This window comes from Desmodus rotundus, chromosome X (assembly GCF_022682495.2).
Source record: "Desmodus rotundus isolate HL8 chromosome X, HLdesRot8A.1, whole genome shotgun sequence".
Taxonomy (NCBI): domain Eukaryota; kingdom Metazoa; phylum Chordata; class Mammalia; order Chiroptera; family Phyllostomidae; genus Desmodus; species Desmodus rotundus.
The window spans coordinates 42,797,981-42,819,336 of record NC_071400.1 but is presented as its reverse complement, the minus strand read 5'-3'; the positions used below and the strand labels follow the sequence as shown (position 1 = coordinate 42,819,336).

Below are 21,356 nucleotides of genomic sequence, written 5' to 3'. Positions count from 1 at the left end.
TACAATATCCAAGTACTGGAAGCAACCTAAGTGCCCATCAGCAAATGAGTGGATCCAAAAACTATGGTATATTTGCACAATAGAATTCTATGCAGCAGAGAGAAAGAAGGAGCTTATACCCTTTGCAACACCATGGATGGAACTGGAGAGCATTATGCTAAGTGAAAAAAGCCAGATATGAGGGACAAATACCATATGATCTCACCTTTAACTGCAACATAATAAATGGAAGAAAAAAGGAAACAAAATACAACCAGAGACATTGAAGTTAAGAACAATCTAACAATGGTCAGAGGGGAGTGGGTATGAGACATCGAGGACAGGGTATTACAGGATCTACTATAAAGGACACATGGAGAAAATGAAGGGGGAGGGTGGAGGTGAGGGAGGGATGGGGTTCGGCTGGGGTGGGGTGGAGGGATGGAGAAAAAAGGCACACAACTGTAATTGGAGAACAATACAAAATTAAAATTAAAAATTAAAAAAAATAATCCCCTCCAAGGAGTAGAGAGTTTGACTACAGAAAATCCTCTTGTTACAAATAATATAGTTTGTTCAAAACAAGGCAAACACATAATCTTCTAAAGGTTATCCTGGTTCTGAGGGTTACCAATTTTCCCTTTGTGCAGTTCCAATTTTTAAAAATGCATGTACTGGAATTGACTGTGCTGGCAGGGCAGGGGAAAGCAGCCAGGAGAATGGTGGGATAAATGTAACTGAACAATTATAATAAAAAAAATGCATGTACTGTTAAGCAATGCTATAGGGACCAGAAATTAAATAGGTTATCACAAGATAACTTGTATACAAACAGAAGCATAAAAGCTGGATCTTCAGCTGCATGATTCCATGGAGTTTCTTTTAGTCAAATTAAAAGTCTCTGAGGATGAGAGCCTTTACACCTGACACATCCGTGTTCCAGATTCCCTGCCTGTAAAATGACTTTTCTGAGTGTTATTGGAAACAATAACATTAAGGTATTGGCAAGGATGACAGTGACACATGCACAAAGGAAGCCAAATAAATGAAATCAATTAGTAGTATAAATATTGGTTCCTCACTTACATGTCTTTCCTGTCAATTACATACACACAGCATTTTGATGCTCCAAGTGTTAACTACCTTACCTTGATCAGATAACAAATACTAGAAAAAAGAAGAGATGGGTTCTGTCTATTTTTTTTGTTTGTTTGTTTTTTGTTTTTTTTTTTTTTGATGTACAATGATGTTTATTTCAGGGTAGGTTTTTTGTTTTGTTTTGTTTTTTAAAATATATTTATTGATTATGCTATTACAGTTGTCCCATTTCCCCCCGTTCACTCAACTCCATCCTGCCCACCCACTCCCTCCCACATTCCCCCCCTATAGTTCATGTCCACGGGTCATACATATAAGTTCTTTGGCTTCTACATTTCCTACACTATTTTTACCCTCCCCCTGTCTATTTTCCACCTATCATCTATGCTACTTATTCTCTGTACCTTTACCCCCCTCTCCCCCTCCCACTCCCCTATTGACAACCCTCATGTTCTAGTTGTTTGCCTAGTTTGCTCTTGTTTTTGTTTTAGGTGTGGTCATTAATAACTGTGAGTTTGCTGTCATTTTTACTGTTCCTATTTTTGATCTTCTTTTTCTTAGGTAACTCCCTTTAACATTTCATATAATAAGGGCTTGGTGATGATGAGCTTCTTTAACTTGACCTTATCTGAGAAGCACTTTATCCTCCCTTCCATTCTAAATGATAGCTTTGCTGGATACAGTAATCTTGGACGTAGGTCCTTGCGTTTAATCTTGGGTAATGTAATGATGATGTGCCTTGGAGTGTTCCTCCTTGGGTCCAGCTTCTTTGGGACTCTCTGAGCTTCCTGGACTTCCCAGAAGTCTATTTCCTTTGCCAGATTAGGGAAGTTCTCCTTCATTATTTGTTCAAATAAGTTTTCAATTTTTTGTTCTTCCTCTTCTCCTTCTGGTACCCCTATAATTCGGATGTTGGAACGTTTCGAGATGTCCTGGAGGTTCCTAAGCCTCTTCTCATTTTTCCGAGTTCTTGTTTCTTCATTCTTTTCTGGTTGGATGTTTCTTTCTTCCTTCTGGTCCACACCGTTGATTTGAGTCCCAGTTTCCTTCGCATCACTATTGGTTCCCTGTACATTTTCCTTTGTTTCTCTTAGCATAGGCTTCATTTTTTCATCTACTTTTCGAACAGATTCAACCAATTCTGTGAGCATCTTGATAACCAGTGCTTTGAACTGTGCATCCGATAGGTTGGCTATCTCTTCGTCGCTTAGTTGTATTTTTTCTGTAGCTTTGAAGTTATCTGTCATTTGGGCCTTTTTTTTTTTTTTTTTTTTTTTTTTGTCTTGGTGCATCTGTTACTTTAAGGGGCGGAGCCTTAGGTGTTCACCGGGGCGTGGTAAGGCTGGTCGCTGCACTGTGACACTGTACGTGGGGGAAGGGCCGAGAGGGAGCAATGGTGCCCACCTCACTCTCTTCTGGATTTCAGTCTTTCACTCCGCTACCCACAATCAAACTGGGCCCCTCTGGTGCTGGTTCCCGAGTGGGTGGGCTTGTGCACACTCTAGGCCCCTGTGGGTCTCTCCAACGAACTCTCCCGTGAGGCTGGGAGTCTCTCCTGCTGCCGCCCCAACCCCCACGGGCGCTTTCAATCAGAGGTTTGAGGCTTTATTTCCTGGAGCTGAAGCCCTGGGTTACTTGGTCTGCTTTGATCCCCGCCGTTTGCCTGGTTTATCTGTGTGCGAATGTGGGGCCGCAGGGTGCTACCCACTGCTCTGCCTGCCCCGCTCTCCACCACTCTGAGTCCGGCCCTCTCTATTTATCTGCGCAAATGTAGGGTTTCAGGGTCTGCTAGTGCTGGGACTGTCTGCCCCGTTTGTCCCACACTCCTCCAGTCTCAGTCCCGCCACAGCATCGTGAGTCCTCTCCACCCCATTGCCCATCTCCGCCCCTCCTACCGGTCTGGAAGAATGTTTATTTTGTATTTCCTTGGTGTCGGTCCCCCTTGCCTTTCGATTTTCTGTCAGTTTTGGTTGTGCGAGGAGGCGCAGTGTGTCTACCTATGCCGCCATCTTGGTTCTCTATTTTGTTGTTCTTAATCACTGTCTCTTTCTAATGCCACTTTAATTTATATTAACTATTATATTATTTTACATACAAACAACTGTAAACCTATTTTTCCCAACCTGTAGCACTTATGAAAATTTAAAAAATAATAATTTACTCAGAAAATAAAATGGTGGTTTAAATAAACCCAGTTAATAGAAAACTAGAGCTTGTTTGGATGTTCTAGCAGGGGAGCACAGCTACTCATATACTCTTGATGGAAAACTGGTCCTACCTTCTAGTTGGGAAGTTTATTCTCTTTGGCCAAGCATGTAGCTTCTGTACAGATGCACATGGATGGGTGAGGGAGGAAGGGGATACTCACCTAGCCAGGCAGATCAGCCAAACCAACCCTGGTGATCAATGGTGTGACACATGTTTCAGCGAGATTGCCCTCATATCCTTAGGAATTTCCTCAGAAAACTAAAAATGGAACTGCCTTTTGAACTTGGCAATTCCACTGCTGGGGTTATATCCTAAGAATCCTGAAACACTAACTCAAAAAGAATCTGTGCACCTCAGTGTTCATAGCAGCATTATTTACAATAGCCAAGTGCTGGAACCATCCTAAGTGCCCATCAGTAAATGAGTCGAGTAAAAAACAAACAAACAAACAAACAAACAAACCTGTGGTACATTTACACAATGGGATACTACACAACAGAAAGAAAGAAGGATCTCCTACTCTTCAAGACAGCGTGGATGGAACTGGAGAGCATTATGCTAAGTGAAATAAGCCAGGTAGTGAAAGACAAATATCATATGATCTCACCTTTAAGTGGAACCTAATCAACAAAACAAACAAGCAAGCAAGATACAACAAGAGACATTGAAATTAAGAACAAACTGACAGTAACCAGAGGGTAGATGGGAAGGGATAATGGGGGAGAAAAGGGGAAAGATTTTCAGGAACAACTATAAAGGACACATGGGCGAAGACAACCGGTGTTGAGGATTGAATATGGGAAGTGAGGGTGGATAAGGCAGGGGGAGAGTAATGGGGAAAAAAATTGGGACAAATGTAATTGAACAACAATAAAAAAGAAAACTAGATGTTTCCTTTTACATGATTTAAGGAGAAATCACTCATAGCCCAGTAGAAATGAAGACAAAGTATGCACAACCAACAGCCTATTAATGGGAAGTAGGCGAATGTATCATTTTGAGGTCAATTGTTATTCTGTTTGAACTGGGTACCTTAATAGATCACAAAGCAGATGGAAAAGGCCAGCATGGCATGACTCTCTGACTTAATTAGGTATAGCATTACCAGGATAGCATATGGAGTCTGTATGTACTGGATAATTTTTATTAAGTAAATTTATTTGCACATAAATTCTGCGATGAGCCTATTTTGACTTTACATCATGTTCAATATTTATATTTCACTTTAATTGAATCATTTTATCTATGAATTAATAGGTCGGGCTGTTCTACCAATTACAGCTGATGCTTGTTGAAACCCATATAAAAAGGCATGGAATTGGATTGATAACTTATTCAAGACTCCTCAATTTAGATCACAGTTTCAGCTCTGCACATAACCTCATTCCTGCTAGTAGGGGGAAGAATCTTAAAGAACTAGATATTTGACATCTCTTAAGATCCAGGAGAGGGCACCCATCTTTTGCTTTCAAGAAGGTGATCAGTCTGCCATATGGTAAAATGCACAGTATGGGGGATAAAACCTGGAGAAAACTCAGTTTTCTGGGAAACACTTCACCTTACAACCTATCCCAAAGTCAAATCCATAGAAGGTACTGATCTAATTTATTTAAAAAGGAGGTGGAGAGAGAACCAAGATGGCGGCGTAGGTAGACACACTGCACCTCCTCGCACAACCAGAACTGACAGAGAATCGAACAGCAAGGGGGACCAACACCAAGGAAATAGAAAATAACCATTCATCCAGACTGGTAGGAGGGGCGGAGACGGGCACCGGGGTGGAGAGGACTCGCGTGGCTGTGGCGGGACTGAGACTGGCGGAGTGTGGGACAAATGGCGCAGGCAGTCCGAGCACTAGCAGACCCTGCGGCCCCACATCTGCGCAGATAAACCGAGAGGGCCGGACTCAGAGTGGCGGAGAGTGGGGCAGGCAGAGCAGCGGGTAGCACCCCGTGGCACCAAATTCGCCCACAGATAAACCTGACGAACGGCGGGCAACGAAGCAGACCGTGCAACCCAGGGCTCCAGCTCCGGGAAATAAAGCCTCAAACCTCTGATTGAAAGCGCCCCTGGGGGTTGGGACAGCAGCAGGAGAGACTCCCAGCCTCACAGAAGAGGTTGTTGGAGAGACCCACAGGGGCCTGGAGTGTGCACAGGCCCACTTACTCGGGAACCAGCACCAGAGTGGCCCAGTTTGATTGTGGGTAGCGGAGTGAAGGATTGAAATCCGGAGGAGAGTGAGGCAGGCGCCATTGCTCCCACTCGGCCCCTCCCCCTCCTACAGCGCCACAGCTCAGCGACCAGCGTTACCCCGCCCTGGTGAACACCTAAGGCTCCGCCCCTTAAAGTAACAGAAGCGCCAAGACAAAAAAAAAAAAAAAAAAATAGCCCAAATGACAGAACACTTCAAAGCTCCAGAAAAAATACAACTAAGCGACGAAGAGATAGCCAACCTATCGGATGCACAGTTCAAAGCACTGGTTATCAATATGCTCACAGACTTGGTTGAATCTATTCGAAAAACAGATGAAAAAATGAAGCCTATGCTAAGAGAAACAAAGGAAAATGTACAGGGAACCAATAGTGATGAGAAGGAAACTGGGACTCAAATCAGTGGTGTGGACCAGAAGGAAGAAACAAACATCCAAACAGAAAAGAATGAAGAAACAAGAACTTGGAAAAATGAGGAGAGGCTTAGGAACCTCCCGGACGCCTTGAAACGTTCCCACATCCGAATTATAGGGGTGCCAGAAGGAGAAGAGGAAGAACAAAAAATTGAAAACTTATTTGAACAAATAATGAAGGAGAACTTCCCTAATCTGGCAAAGGAAATAGACTTCCAGGAAGTCCAGGAAGCTCAGAGAGTCCCAAAGAAGCTGGACCCAAGGAGGAACACACCAAGGCACATCATAATTACATTACCCAAGATTAAACGCAAGGACCTACATCCAAGATTACTGCATCCAGCAAAGCTATCACTTAGAATGGAAGGGAAGATAAAGTGCTTCTCAGATAAGGTCAAGTTAAAGAAGCTCATCATCACCAAGCCCTTATTATATGAAATGTTAAAGGGAGTTACCTAAGAAAAAGAAGATCAAAAATTGGAACAGTAAAAATGACAGCAAACTCACAGTTATTAACGACCACACATAAAACAAAAACGAGAGCAAACTAGGCAAACAACTAGAACATGAGGGTTGTCATTAAGGGAGTGGGAGGGGGAGAGAGGGGGAAAGGTACAGAGAATAAGTAGCATAGATGATAGGTGGAAAATAGACAGGGGGAGGGTAAAAATAGTGTAGGAAATGTAGAAGCCAAAGAACTTATAAGTATGACCTATGGACATGAACTATAGGGGGGGAATGTGGGAGGGAGGGGGGTGGGCAGGATGGAGTGGAGTGGGGGGGGGAAATGGGACAACTGTAATAGCATAATCAATAAATATATTTAAAAAAAAAAAAAAAAGGAGGTGGAGAGCTCCAATATTTTACTTCAAAACTGTCACACACAACTCTTCATGGACATGGTATGCATCACTGGGAAATAATTTAAATTTCTGAAAATGTGGAGAAGTATATTCTAAATGCTAAATTTAGGTGACAGGACAGATAAATTGGGAGGTGAAATACAACCTAAAGAAACTAGCCCTTTACTTGGTCAAAGCCAGAATTCAGATCAGCAGTCCACAATATATCAGCAGCTGTAATTTAACTGGATGGATTCCCAGAAGAACAATAAAATGGTAGTTTGAGAAGAGACCAGTAATATCACATATACAAGCTTCAGTCTCCACTCCAAAGTGTCACATCTTACCCTTTGTCTTTGCTAACATGCAGATTTAATTGGAATTTAAGTAAATATTAAGGCAAAGAGGTGAAAGGTTAATGCTCTGATAGCAAATATTTAAAGGTTATTTTCTTTATCTGAAAACACTAGAATAACTCAAATGAAAAAGTATTTCTTTTCTTTCACCTACATAGACACATAAATATTTCTTGAGGTCTTTAATATATATACACTGTTTTAAAAGAGGAGCTGAGGCAAGACTCGGCAGGGACCCTGTGCTTCCATGCATGTACAGCAGCAGTTCTGCCAAAAAAGAAACCAAAGTGAAAGTACAGTTTTGTCCTACGGAGTCCAGCTGCACAGGAAGAACCAAAATTGTTACTAAAGGGACTATAGGATCCAATCCAGCACAGCTGGAAAGCAGGGGACAGTACAGAGTGGATAGTTCAAGATGGAGTCTCCTGTGAAAGTGGCAGGTTGGGGACTAGATGGCCAGGAGTTAACTGCCTCAGATTCCTTGCAGCCAGGCAGGTCCAATCACAGGTAGTATGCCCACCCCCCACCTGCAGGACTGAAGGCTCTGCAGATCAGTGAGGCCAGGCTCAGGAGCCCCCTGCTGGGTGCATATCTGCAGGGGAAAGAAGCAGAAGCTCTGAAAGGGCCCTTTCTGAACTTCTATCAGACACTATGAACTACACTGGTTACTCAGGCCCTGATACATTGAAACCAGCAGAGCAGAGAGATTAGAGACAGGTGCAACAAGGGGTGTTCAGGGCTCCACGAAGCCTCAGCCTTTATACAGAGCTGTCATCAATGCCAAGCAGGATTGGCCCCTCACAGGAAACAGACAGTTAATTCACCAGAAACTATACATTATTGAAAATAAACTGGGACAGAACAAGACCTGTGGTGGCAGGGAAGGGAAACATACCCACCATCATCCCTGAAGATTAAGCAGCAACACCTGGGAGTGACCCAGGGATTCCACCCTTCAAATTGCACCAGAGGCCCCCTCTGGAGGTTGGTGGACATGGTACTGGCAGTGCTCTTGACCATTAGATGAACCAGTCCTGAGCCTCGTGCTGATGGAAAGCTGGCAGGGCAAAACAGTGGGGACCAGCCAAACCTGAAGGAGACAGCCACAGACTGTGGATCAATTGTAGTATCGAACAGTCTGCCTAGGGCTAGATTAGGACACCATCTGACATCACCAGTGGTGGATCCAGAAAAAGAAGACAGTGGCAAACACTAGACTCTGCTGAGACAAATTCCACCATGATTTTCTTCATTATTTGTGTTATTTTTTTCTCTTCCATAGTTTTTTTTTTACATTTTGTCTTTTTCTTTAAGTTTGTTTCTATTATTTCACTATTTTTTATTTTAAATCTCATATTTTACTCCTACTTTCTCTTACTCCATCTTGCCGTTTTCCTTCTTCTTCTTATTTCTGTTTTAAATTTTATTTTTCCCTTTCTACAACTTGTTTCTATTCTCCACTCTTACTATTTCTCCTTTCTTCAGCTTCTCAAAACCATTTTTCTTGCCATTAGTCATATCACATTCTTTTTCCCTTTCTTATAATATCCTTATCCTCTCTCCATCCTTATTAATCCTTGCTTGTTGGTTGTTGATATGGTGTCTGTCATTGCATTTCTTCAATTTTATTCCCACATATTCACTATTTTTGTATTTCAAATCTCAAATTTTACTGTTCCCATATCCTACTTCATTTTTCCTTCCTCCTGCACTTTCTCTTTTTTCATTTTAAATTTCATTTTTTCCTTCCCTTAGTCTGGTTTTCATTCCTCACCCTTATTTGTTCTTCCTCTATCCTCTCAAAATCCCTTTTCCTTCCTTTACACATGTCTTAATCTTCTTTTTGTTCTTTGTTCCTTTTTATTTCCTTTTCAATTGTATTAATTTTTGCTCGTTTGTTGTTGATATTGCTGTGGTGGACATTTTTCTTCAATTTTCTCCCTATATTTCACTATTTTTATTTATTTGTTAAACTTTATATTACACTCTTCCCTCTCTTACTCAATTTTGCCTTCTTCCATCACTTTTTAATTTACAATATAAATTTTATTTTCTTTCTTTATTCACATTATTTCTATTACCTACTCTTATTATTTCTCTTCCATCTACCCTCTCAAAATCATTTTTTCTCCCAGTTATCTCATATTTATTTTTATTTTTATAATAGTCTTAATCTCTGTCTACCTTTATTAATATTTGCTCATTTGTATTTGATTGTATGGTTGTAGGTATGTGTTATTTTAGTGGGTTTTATTTCCTGAGTTGTTTTGTTTTGTTTTGGCCACTCCTGTAAAACAGCATACAAGACATGGTTGGTGGTGTGACTCTCAGTAAACCAGCTGGAGGGAAGATCCCACCAATGAAAGACCCAACAATAACCAAAACCCAATTACACAAGAAAGCTCACCTAAACAGAATAAAGGGCATTCCAAGAACATTGAACTCAGGAAGTCAAGGAGACTGCACCACTGATTCCCACAGGTCTTCTACCACAGAAGGCTACCCCACGAAGACACAGAGTGAAGTAGATCAATCTAATACACAGAAAAAAAAGTCACCTAAAATGGAGAGCTAAAGAATCAACCCCAGTCAAAAGGAAAGGAGGAATCCCCAGAAAGAGTGCTAAATGAAATTGAAGCAAGCAATCTATCAGGCATAAAGTTCAAAATAATGGTTATAAAGGTTGTCAAGATGCTTAGTGAGACCTAAGAGGAACTCTATGGGAGCTATGAGGAAGTTAGTGGGAACTACATCAGGAAGAAAAAGGATATAGAAACTATGAATAAAAGCCAGGAAGAAATGAAGAATATACTATTTGATATGAAGAATACACTACAATGAAATAAAAGGCTAGATGAAGTGGAGGATCTAATCAGCAAGTTGGAGATCAAGGTAGAAAAAGAAAACCTTCCCAGACTGAGCAACAACAACAGAAAAGTTCAAAAAGAATTAAGATAGTTTAAGGTGGCTACAGGACAACATGAAACATAATAATATCTTTATCATAAGAACCCAGAAGGAGAAGAAGAGGAGCAAGGAATAGAAAACTTGTGTGGAAAAGTGAAAAAGAAAACTTCCCTAAGTTGGTGAGGTAAAAAGTCACACAAATCCAGGAAGCACAGAGAGTCCCAATCAAGAGGAACCCAACGAAGCCCACTTCAAGACACATCATAATTAAAATGGCAAAATTTAAACACAAAGAGAGAATCATAAAGGCAGCAAGGGAGAAACAGCTGGTAACATAAAAGGGAGCTTCGATAAGTTTATCATTTGATTTCTCAACAGACACACTACAAGCCAGAAGGGAATGGCATGAAGTATTCTAAATAAGGAAAAGCAAAGGCCTGTAACCAAGACTACTCTACCTAGAAGGAATCTTATTTAAAATGGAAGTCAAAATAGTAGCTTCCCAGATCAAAAAAAAAAAAAAAGGCTAAAAGAATACTTATCAACTAAACCAACATTGCAAATGATGTTAAAGAAACTGGTTTAAGAAGATGAAGAAAAAGAGAGAGAGAGAGAGAACACAGGTACAAAGGGAAAAATAGTAATGAATAAGTACCTATCAACAATAAACTTAAGTGTAAATGGATTAAATGCTCCAGTCAAATACATAGGACAGCTGAATGGATAAGAAAACATGACACATATATGTTGTCTACAAGAGATACAATACAGAACAGATCTACACAGGCTGAAAGTGAAGGGATGGAAAAAATATTCCAAGAAAGAAGAAATGAAAAGAAAAGCCGGGGTTGTAATAGATATCAGATAAAATTGACTTCAAAACAAAGGCCATAACAAGAGACAAAGAAGGTCACTACATAATACTTAAGGGAGTAGTCCAACAAGGGGATATAAGCCTTATAAACATATATGCACCTAACATAGGAACACCTACAGACACAAGGAAAATCTTGGAGGACTTCAAGGAATACATCAACAGCAACACACTCATCATAGGGGATTTTAACACCCCACTGTCAAGAATGGTAGATCTTCCAAAAATTAATCAACAAAGATATCGTGGCATTGAATGACACTCTAGATCAAATGTACTTAACTGATATATACAGAATCTTTCACCCCAAAGGAGCAAAACATACATTCTTTTCAAATACACATGGAATGTTTTCAAAGATAGACCACATGATAAGACACAAAGCAAGTACCAACAAATTCAAGAAAACTGAATTCATCTCAAGCATCTGCTCAAATCACAATCACTTGAAACTGGAAACTACCCTGAAGGAAAAACCTCAAGAACTTTCAAATACATGGAGACTGAATAGCATATTATTAAATAATGAATGGGTTAAAATGAGATCAAGGAAGAAATAAAAAGTATCTGGAAACAGATGAAAATGAACACATAACAACTAAAAACCTATGGGACACAGCAAAGGCAGTCCTGATACGGAAGTTCATAATGATACCTTAGGCTTACCTAAAATAGATAGAAAAATCTCAAATAAACCTAATTCTATGTCTACAAGAAATACAGGAACAACAACCAACAAAGCACAGAGTGAATAGAAGGAAGAAAATAATCAAGATCAGAGAATAATTAAATGACATAGAGACTAAAAAAAAAGAAAAACAATTCAAAGGATCAATAAATGGAAGAGCTGGTTCTTGGAAAAGATAATTAAAATTGACAAACTTTTAACTAGACTAATGAGAGAGAGAGAGAGAGAGAGAGAACCCAAATAAATAAAAACAGAAATGGAAGAGAAGTTACAATCAATACTACAGTAATACAACGGATTGTAAGAAATTACTTGAATAACTATATGCTAAGAAATTTGACAACCTGGACAAAATGGACATATTTCTAGATACATACCATCCTCCAAAGCTGAATCAAGAAGAAACAGAAAGCGTGAATAAACAAATAACAAATAGTGAAATTGGACCAGTAATCAAAAATCTCCAAGAACACAAAAGTTCTGGATAGGATGGCTTCACAGGCAAATATTACCAAATACTTAAAAAATAACTAACTCCTATTCTTCTCAAAATATTCCAAAAAATTCAAGGGGAGGAAAGACTTCCAAATAAATTTAAATATGCCAGTATTATCCTAATTACAAAACCAGGTAGACACACAACAAATAAAGAAAACTATAGGCCAATTTCTCTGATGAACACAGATGCTAAAATCCTCAAAAAATGCTGATCCTGTAATACAATGAAAAGATCATACATCGTGATTAAGTGTGACTCATCCCAGGGATGCAAGGATGGTACAATATTCACAAATCAATAAACATAATAAAACACATAAACAAAATGAAGTACAAAAATCACATGATGTATCAATAGATGCTAAAAAGCACTTAATAAAATTCAGCACCTATTTATGATGAGAGCACTCAGGAAAGTGGTAAGAGATGGAGCATACCTCAACATATTAAAGGCAATATATGAGAAGTGTAGAGCCAACATCACACTCAATGGGCAAAACTAAGTTTTCCCCCTTAAGATCAGGAGCAAGACAAGGGTGTCCACATTCACCACTCTTATTTGACATAGTACTGGAAGTTGTAGACACAATTATTAGACAAGAAAAAGAAATTAAAGCCATCCAAATTAGAAAGGAATTAGTAAAACTATTATTATTCACAGATGACATGATAGTGTACATAGAAAACCCTATAGTATCCACCAAAAATTTACTTAAAAATGACCTAATAAGTAAAGTGGCAAAATAATAGGATATAATGTCAATATTCAGAAATCAAGGGCATTTTTCTATACCAACAATGAAATATCAGAAAGAGAAATTAGGAAAAATCCCATTTACTATAGCAACAAGAAAATTGAAGTATGTAGGAATAAATTTAACCAAGGAAGTAAAATACCTGAACTCAGAAAAATATAGAACACTGAAGGAAGAACTGAAGGAAGATACAAATAAATGGAAGCACATACCATGCTCATGGATTAGAATTATTAACATCATTAAAATGCCCATACTACCCAAAGCAATATATAGATTCAATGCAATTCCTATTAAAATTCCAATGGCATATTTCACAGATTAGAATAAATATTTCAAAAATTTACATGGAACAAAAAAAAAATAACCCAAAGAGCATCAACAATCTTTGGAAAGAAGGACAAAATAGAAGGGAATGCAATATCTAATATCAAACTACTATAATGCCATTATATTTGAAACAGTTTCATACTGGCCTAGGAACAGACACATAGTTCAAAGGAACAAAATAGAGAACCCATAAATAAACCCATATCTCTATGGTCAATTAATATTTGACAAAGGGAGCATGAGCATACAATAGAGTAAAAAATAGCCTCTCTAATAAATAGCATTGAGAGAACTGGACTGGTACATACAAAGAAATGAAACTAGACTACCTCCTATACCATACACCAGAATAAACTCAAAATAGATAAAACACTTAAATATAAGTCATGATATCATAAAAGTCCTAGAGGAAAACCCAGGCAGTAAAATTTCAGATATCCCATGTAGTAATATTTGTTATCAAAATTTCTCCTAAGGCAAGGGAAATAAAGGAAAAATAAACAAATTGGAATACGTCCAATTAAAAAGATTCTGCATGGCTAAAGAAAAGATGATCAAAATGAAAAGAGATTGTATGAGAGAACATGTTTGTCAATGATACATTGGACAAGGGTTTGATCTCCAAAATATATAAAGAACTCATCTGGCTCTACACCAGGAAGTCAAACAACCCATTTAACAAATGGGCAAAGGACCTGAATAGACACTTCTCCAAGGACACGCATATGGCCCATAACCATATAAAAAGATCTTCAATGTCACTAGCCATTGAGAGATGCAAATTAAAACCACAATGAGATATGTCTTCACACCAGTGAAATGGACATCATTAATAAATCAACAAACAAGGGCTGGTGAGGATGTGGAGAAAGGGGAACCCTGGAGCACTATTGGTGGGAATGCAGACTGGTGCAGCCATTGTGGAAAATAGTATGGAATTTCCTCAACAAACTAAAAATGGAACTGCCTTTTACTCAGTGTTTCCACTGTTGGGAATATACTCTAAGAAGCCCAAAACACCACTTCAAAATATCTTATGCACCGCTATGTTCATAGCAGCTTTATTTATAATAGCCAAATGCTGTAAACAGCTTAAGTTCCCATCAATAAATGAGTGGATCAAAAAAATATGGTACATCTACACAGCAAAAAGAAAAAAAGTAACTACTTATTACAACAGCATGAATGAAACTTGAAAACATTATGCTAAGTGAAATAAGCCAGTTGGAGAAAAACAAATACCATACGATCTTATCCATAAGAGGAATCTAATGAAACAAAATGAACTAATGAGCAAAATAGAATCAAAAGCGTAGAAACTAGGAAGAGACTGACAGTTACCAGAGAGGAGGGGGATAATGGTGGAAAGAAAGGGGATTAGTCAATGAACATGTATAAGTGACCTATGCACATGGACAAGTGTGGGTATTGACTGTGGGAGCAGGGCTTGGGCTAGGTGAAGTAGGGCAATCAGGGAAAATTTGGGACAACTGCAATCAAGTAACAACAATTTTTTTCTAAAAACATAAATTTTAAATTTACATAATGGTAGGTATTGAGCCAAAAAAAATACACATCCATTTCATATTTTTTGCAATGACTTATTTTATTTTTATTCTTTTTGCTCTTACACTTGTTCCTGTTTTTTCTCCCTTTCCCCACCTCCATCCAGCCCCACCTTCTTACTTCCCCAAGCCAATACCCATATTGCTTTCTGTGTCCATGTATTGTAAATAAATGTTCCTTGGTTAATCCCTTCACCATCTTTCACCCTGTCCCCTCTGCCCCAGCTCCTTTCCAGCAGCTGTCAGCCTGTTTTATGTATTTATGCTTCTGTTACTATTTTTTCATTAATTTATTTTGTTCATAAAATTACACATATGAGTGAGATCATGGTATTTTTCTTTCACTGTCTGTAAGAACAGGCAATGGAGCAAAGCCAGTCTCTTCAATAAACATTGTTAGGAAAACTAGACTTGTACATGCAAAAAAATGAAACTATATCACCAACTTAAAAAATACACAAAAATGAGTCAAAATGGATAAAAGACTTAAATGTAAGTCACAAAACCATAACAATACTAAAAGAAAACATAGCTAATAAAATCTCAGATATTCAACCTATAAATAATTTTGCTGATATATCTCCTAAGGTAATACAAACAAAGCAGAAAATGAAAAGACTACACAAATTAAAAAGCTTCTGTACAGCTAAGGAAACCAACAACAAGAAAAATAGAGAACCTACTGTATGGGGGAATATTTTCACCAATGATATATCTGTCAAGGGTTTCATGTACAAAATATAAAAAGAACTAATACAACTCAGCACCAGAGAGACAGCTTTAAAGTGAAGCTTATGCCTGTCTTTACTCGGCACAGTTTTGCAAGGTAGTACATGGGCCACTTACTTCAAATGCCTAATTAATAAAAACAACCCAATTAATAAATGGGAAAAAAGACCTGAACAGACACACTTTCCAAAGGGGACATGCAGAAGACCCATTGACATATGGGGAAAATGCTCAACATCACTAATTATCATACAAGTGCACATTAAAACCTCACTGAGGTATGACTTTACACCTGCTAGAATGGCTACTATCAATAAATCAACAAACAATAAGTGTTGGTGAGGACGTGGAGAAAAGGGAACCCTAGTGCACTTTTGGTGGGAATGAAGCCTGGTGCAGCCACTGTGGAAAACAATATGAACATCCTTAAAATATTAAAAATGGAGTGCTCTTTTGACCTAGTGATTCCATTTCTGGGAATATACCCAAGGATCCTGAAACACAAGTACAAAAATTACACTGTACTTGTAAAAAATTATACCTTGGACAAGGGTTTGATCTCCAAAATATACAAAGAACACACATGAATCCACTACAGGAAGACAAATGATCTGGTTTAAAAAAATGAGCAAAGGATATGAACAGATACTTCTCCAAGGAGGACATAAAGAGGGTCCAGGGATATGTGACAGGATTCTCAGCATGACCAGCCATCAGAGAGATGCAAATTAAAACCACAATGAAATACTACTTCACACCAGTCACAAGGGCCATCATAAACAAGTCAACAAACATTAAGTGCTGACAAGGTTGTGGAGAAAAGGGAACCCTAGTACATTGTTGGTGGGAATAAAGATTGGTGCAGCCACTGTGGGAAACAGTATGGAATTTCCTCAGAAAACTAAAAACGGAACTGCCATTTGATCTGGCAATTCCACAGCTAGGATTATACCCTAAGAATCCTGAAACACCAATTCAAAAGAACCTGTGCACCCCAATGTTCAGCACAATTTACAATAGCAAACTGTTGGAAGCTACCTAAGTGCCCATCAGTAAATGAATAGATCCAAAAACTCTGGTACATTTACACAATGCAATACTATGCAGCAGAAAGAAAGAAGGAGCTCCTACCCTTTACCCTAACATGGATGGAACTGGAGAGCATTATGCTAAGTGAAGTAAACCAGGTGTTGAGGGACAAATACCATATGATCTCACCTATAAGTGGAACCTAATCAACAAAACAATAAAGCAAGCAAAATATAACCAGAGACATTGAAATAAAGAACAGACTGATAGTAACCAGAGGGAAGGAGTGAAAGGATAATGGGAGAAATAAGGGGAAGGGTCATCAAGGAACGTGTATAAGGGACCCATGTACAAAGCCAAAGAGGGGGAAGATTGACAATGGGAGGTAGGGTGGAAAAGTAAAAACAACAAAAATAATTTTTAAAGAATTGTATACTTGAAGCCTATGTAATTTTATTAAATAACGTCACTTCAATAAATGAAGGAAAAAATATACTGAGTTAATTAAGCCAATCAGTCACAGAAAAATACCATCCATTTGATTTTTGCACCTCACTTGTATTAGGATTCTGTACCATGTTTTTTGAACTACTGCACACAATGGGAATTTCATAATATGCTCACAAATCTCTGCTTACAGGGGAATAGATATCTCTGTATGAGCTTCTTCAAACAATACGAATCAGATATTTAAATGCCACACCTGGAGAAATGAAAAGCAATATATTTCAGAACAACAGAAATTGAATATAAGCCATGAAGATTTTCGACCTCTGTAACACATTTTTATTTTTAAAATTTTGTTTATATGGTCAATTTGGTATTCCTAAACTAACTTACAAAGCTTTAGTATTTAAAAGGCTGGTCTGCTCAGACCAGTCAAATGAGCCACTTCATTGGAATAAATTTAGTCCTAACATAAATGGCTTCAAATTAGTTGTACATTTATGAATGGAGTAAGTATGTTACTTAGTCAGTGTTACCATCTGCCTCTGAGACAAGAAAATGGGATACTAGCTGCCAGGAGCTATCCTTTCCTCTCATCTCACCAGCCCCCTCGTCAGAAGAACTTTGCACTATTGCCTTCTTTCAACAATAGAGCCTGATGGCCCTGATCTTTGGTTATAACATAGATCAACACCTCATTCAGTGGCTTTTTGTTTCTGGATCACCAAAAGCTGCATTTATATTGTTGGAAAAATGCGACATTAATTTTACTAAAGCAGTCACAATACTGGCAAACCACTTTGCTCTCTTCAGTAGGGTTAGAACTTAGTAACTTTCAACAACTATTTCAGAATTTCCATTTGAATATATGCTGAGTTTTATGGGTCCAATATTGACTTTAAGGCTGTTAGGCAACAACTAACAGAGACAGTTTTAAAGTGAGGCTTGTTTCTGTCTTTACTCAGCACAGTTTTGCAAGGTAGAAAGTAGGTCACTTACTTCAAACTCCTAAATTATGTTAGTTATCTCAACAAAATCTTTAAACTTTGGCTTTCTTATCCAGCAGTGTAGGTGGGTTACTCTCCCTACATTTCTCCTATGAGCAGTATAGCTGGTTGGAGTGCGTAGTACAGTCTCAAGGCCAGATTCCATTTAATCATGTGTTGAGGGCATGTGTCAACTCTAGGAATGCAACTTGTTCCTTTTTCCTTTTTTAATCCTCACCCAAGGATATAGTTATTTAGGGGAGAGAGGGAGAGAGAGAGTGAGAAAGAGAAGGAGGGAGAGAGGGGAGGTGAGAGAGAGACATCGAGGTGAGAGAAAAACATTAATCAGTTGCCTCCTGAATATACCCCACCTAGGATCTAACCCACAACCTAGGTATATGTCCTGACCAGGAATCAAACCTACAACCTTTTGATGCATGGGACCACACTCCGACCAACTGGGCCACCTGGCCATGGCACCAACTTGCGTTTTTTTTAAAGATTGACCCGAAGTGTTACTACTGTATGATTAGACTTGAGATGTAAGAAAACAATATTTCTAGAGGCTCCTTTGCAAAACACAAAAAGTCCCAAAACCCCACAACAAAATATTTCATTCTCTCTTCTATAGCAGTCTCCCCATCCTACTGCTGATCAAACCAACTGGCTTCCCACAAATAGGACAATCCAATGTCCACTCTCAGATACTGAATCTTCACTTTTGTGCTTGATTTATAGGAAAAAAAAGTACCATACTCTTTTTTAAAAAAATCTCTTACTTTCAAATCACTAAATGTTTTGAATAATAGCTTTGATATACAAGATACAACACAGATACACAGAAACAAATTATGACAGTAATAAGTTCACCAAACTGAAAGGTAAAAAATTGTTGCAACTGATTGTCTCAAGAAGATGCCATTGGACCAGATCACTCTTCAGAGAAAAACTTCATTTTTTTTTAAAAAAAGAGTTATCTGAAGTATCTTGGCAATTATTCTTTGGACTTAAGACTTAGTTGTCCTACAGGCACATTTTTCAGCAATTTTAAGTCAGCCAAGAAGAACCAGGGGCCCAGATAGGGGATATTCATCCAAGAAAGAGTGAAAAGCATTAAAACTTTTGCTCTACAACTCTAAATCCCTACTGAAAAAATTAGTTCTGTGTTGAAAAATGTTTTTAGCAAAACCCCTCCAATATTTTTAATCTTCAAAAGTATTCGTAAGTTATAAAGTACATTTTATACTTCAGACACCTTTCAAGTATTTCCATATAGGTTTACTGCTCTGTAGATGACCCACAGAAATTCTTCCATTCCCTGCAAGCTTTCCTTGGTTTCTGTAACTCACTTCTCTGCTACTTTCACACCATTTTGCTTCTTGACCAGTTCCATCAATAAATATGATCACTGTGACTGTTGAACCTTATAAGCCAATGCCAACTATATCCAGAAACATCAATCTGCTGTGGGAAATATGTGTTCCCTACAAATAAATTTATATAACTATATAATGATAATGATAATAGTTGTCATTTACCAAGTGCCCACTATGTGTCAGACTCTTCATATATATTTTCTCTAATTTTCACAAATGTTCAAACTAGTTATTGTTAACTTTATTTTAGAGATTAAAAACAGAAAGGTTTAATAACTTGTCCCAAACCACCTGGTGAAAAAGTAGAGCTGGGTTTGAGTCCCGATTTTGTCTGCCTGAACTCCTATCATGTGCCATGCACTGTGTAAGACACTTGACATGCAGAATCTCACTGAGTCCTCACAATAATCTTAGCTGTTAAGAAGAGAACTCTCATGCTTCTTTGCTCAATTTATGTAGAGAGAAATTAGAAGTACAGGAGGAATGATTCTCTATTCCTCACCACTCCTGCTTAAGTGAGGAGGGACATTTTTGCTTGGCGAGATTGAAAGAATGAACTGGGCAAGTATGAATATTTCACTTTTGAGTTTTCAGTCTTTCCTCATCCCTAGTGCAATTAGGAAAACTTTGAGGAAGGGCTTGCCTTTGAGGGGTAGAATTATAATTGTTTAGTTCTTCCTATAACTGCTTGGTTGGGTAAGCTTAATTAAAGTTGGAGGTATAAGAAAGTATTAGCAGTAATTAGTCTTGGATTGGAATCAACTTTATTAATAATGAGGTCGATATTATGATCTTCATTCACCTGACTCAAAGAGTGGCTCCTAACTCAGAATATTAAAAAGGAAATGATTTTCTTTTTTTTTTTTTTTTTTTTTTTTAATTTATTTATTGTTATTTAATTACAGTTGTATGCCTTTTCCCCCATCCCTTCACCCCACCCCAGGTGAACCCACTTCCCTCCCCCCTCTCCACCCTCCCCCTTGGATTTGTTCATGTGTCCTTTATAGTAGTTCCTGTAATCCCCTCTACCTACTGTCCCCGCCCCCACCCCCCACCCCCGCCCTTGCTATTGTTACATTGTTCTTAACTTCAATGTCTCTGGTTATATTTTGTTTGCTTTTTCCTTCTATTGCTTATGTTCCAGTTAAAGGTGAGATCATATGGTATTTGTCCCTCACTTCCTGGCTTATTTCACTTAGCATAATGCTCTCCAGTTTCATCCATGCTGTTGCAAAGGGTATAAGCTCCTTCTTTCTCTCTGCTGCGTAGAATTCCATTGTGTAAATATACCATAGTTTTTGGATCCACTCGTTTGCTGATGGGCACTTCGGTTGCTTCCAGTATTTGGCTATTGTAAATTGTGCTGCTATGAACATTGGGGTGCACAGATTCTTTTGGATTGGTGTTTCAGTGTTCTTAGGGTATAATCCCAGCAGCGGAATTGCTGGGTCAAAGGGCAGTTCCATTTTTAGTTTTCTAAGGAAATTCCATATTGTTTTCCACAGTGGCCTCACCAGTCTGCATTCCCACCAACAGTGCACTAGGGTTCCCTTTTCTCCGCATCCTCTCCAACATTTGTTTGTGGATTTGTTTATGTTGGCCATTCTGACTGGTGTGAGATGATACCTCATTGTGGTTTTAATTTGCATCTCTCTGATGGCTAGTGATGCTGAGCATCTTTTCATATGTCTCTGGGCCTTCTGTATGTCTTCCTTGGAGAAGTGTCTGTTCAAGTCCTTTGCCCATTTTTTAATTGGGTTGTTTGTCTTCCTGGAGTGGAGTCGTGTGAGTTCTTTATATATTTTGGAGATCAGGCCCTTGTCTGAGGTATCATTGGCAAATATGCTTTCCCATATTGTTGGTTCTCTTTGTAATTTGGTGCTGTTTTCTTTAGCCATGCAGAAGCTTTTTATTTTGATGAGGTCCCATTTGTTTATTCTTTCCTTTATGTCCCTTGCTTTAGGGGATGTGTCTGTGAGGATGTTGCTGCGTGGAATGTCTGAGATTTTCCTGCCAATGTTTTCTTCAAGGACTTTTATGGTGTTACGGCTTATATTTAAGTCTT

At 38.5% G+C, this 21,356-nt stretch overlaps 1 protein-coding gene across 1 annotated transcript in view; it reads right to left on the bottom strand.

The window, feature by feature from the left end:
• Positions 1-21,356, bottom strand: part of IL1RAPL2 (interleukin 1 receptor accessory protein like 2) — a 1,002,993-nt gene that overhangs the window by 572,670 nt on the left and 408,967 nt on the right. The gene's annotated exons all lie outside the window — the stretch shown is intronic.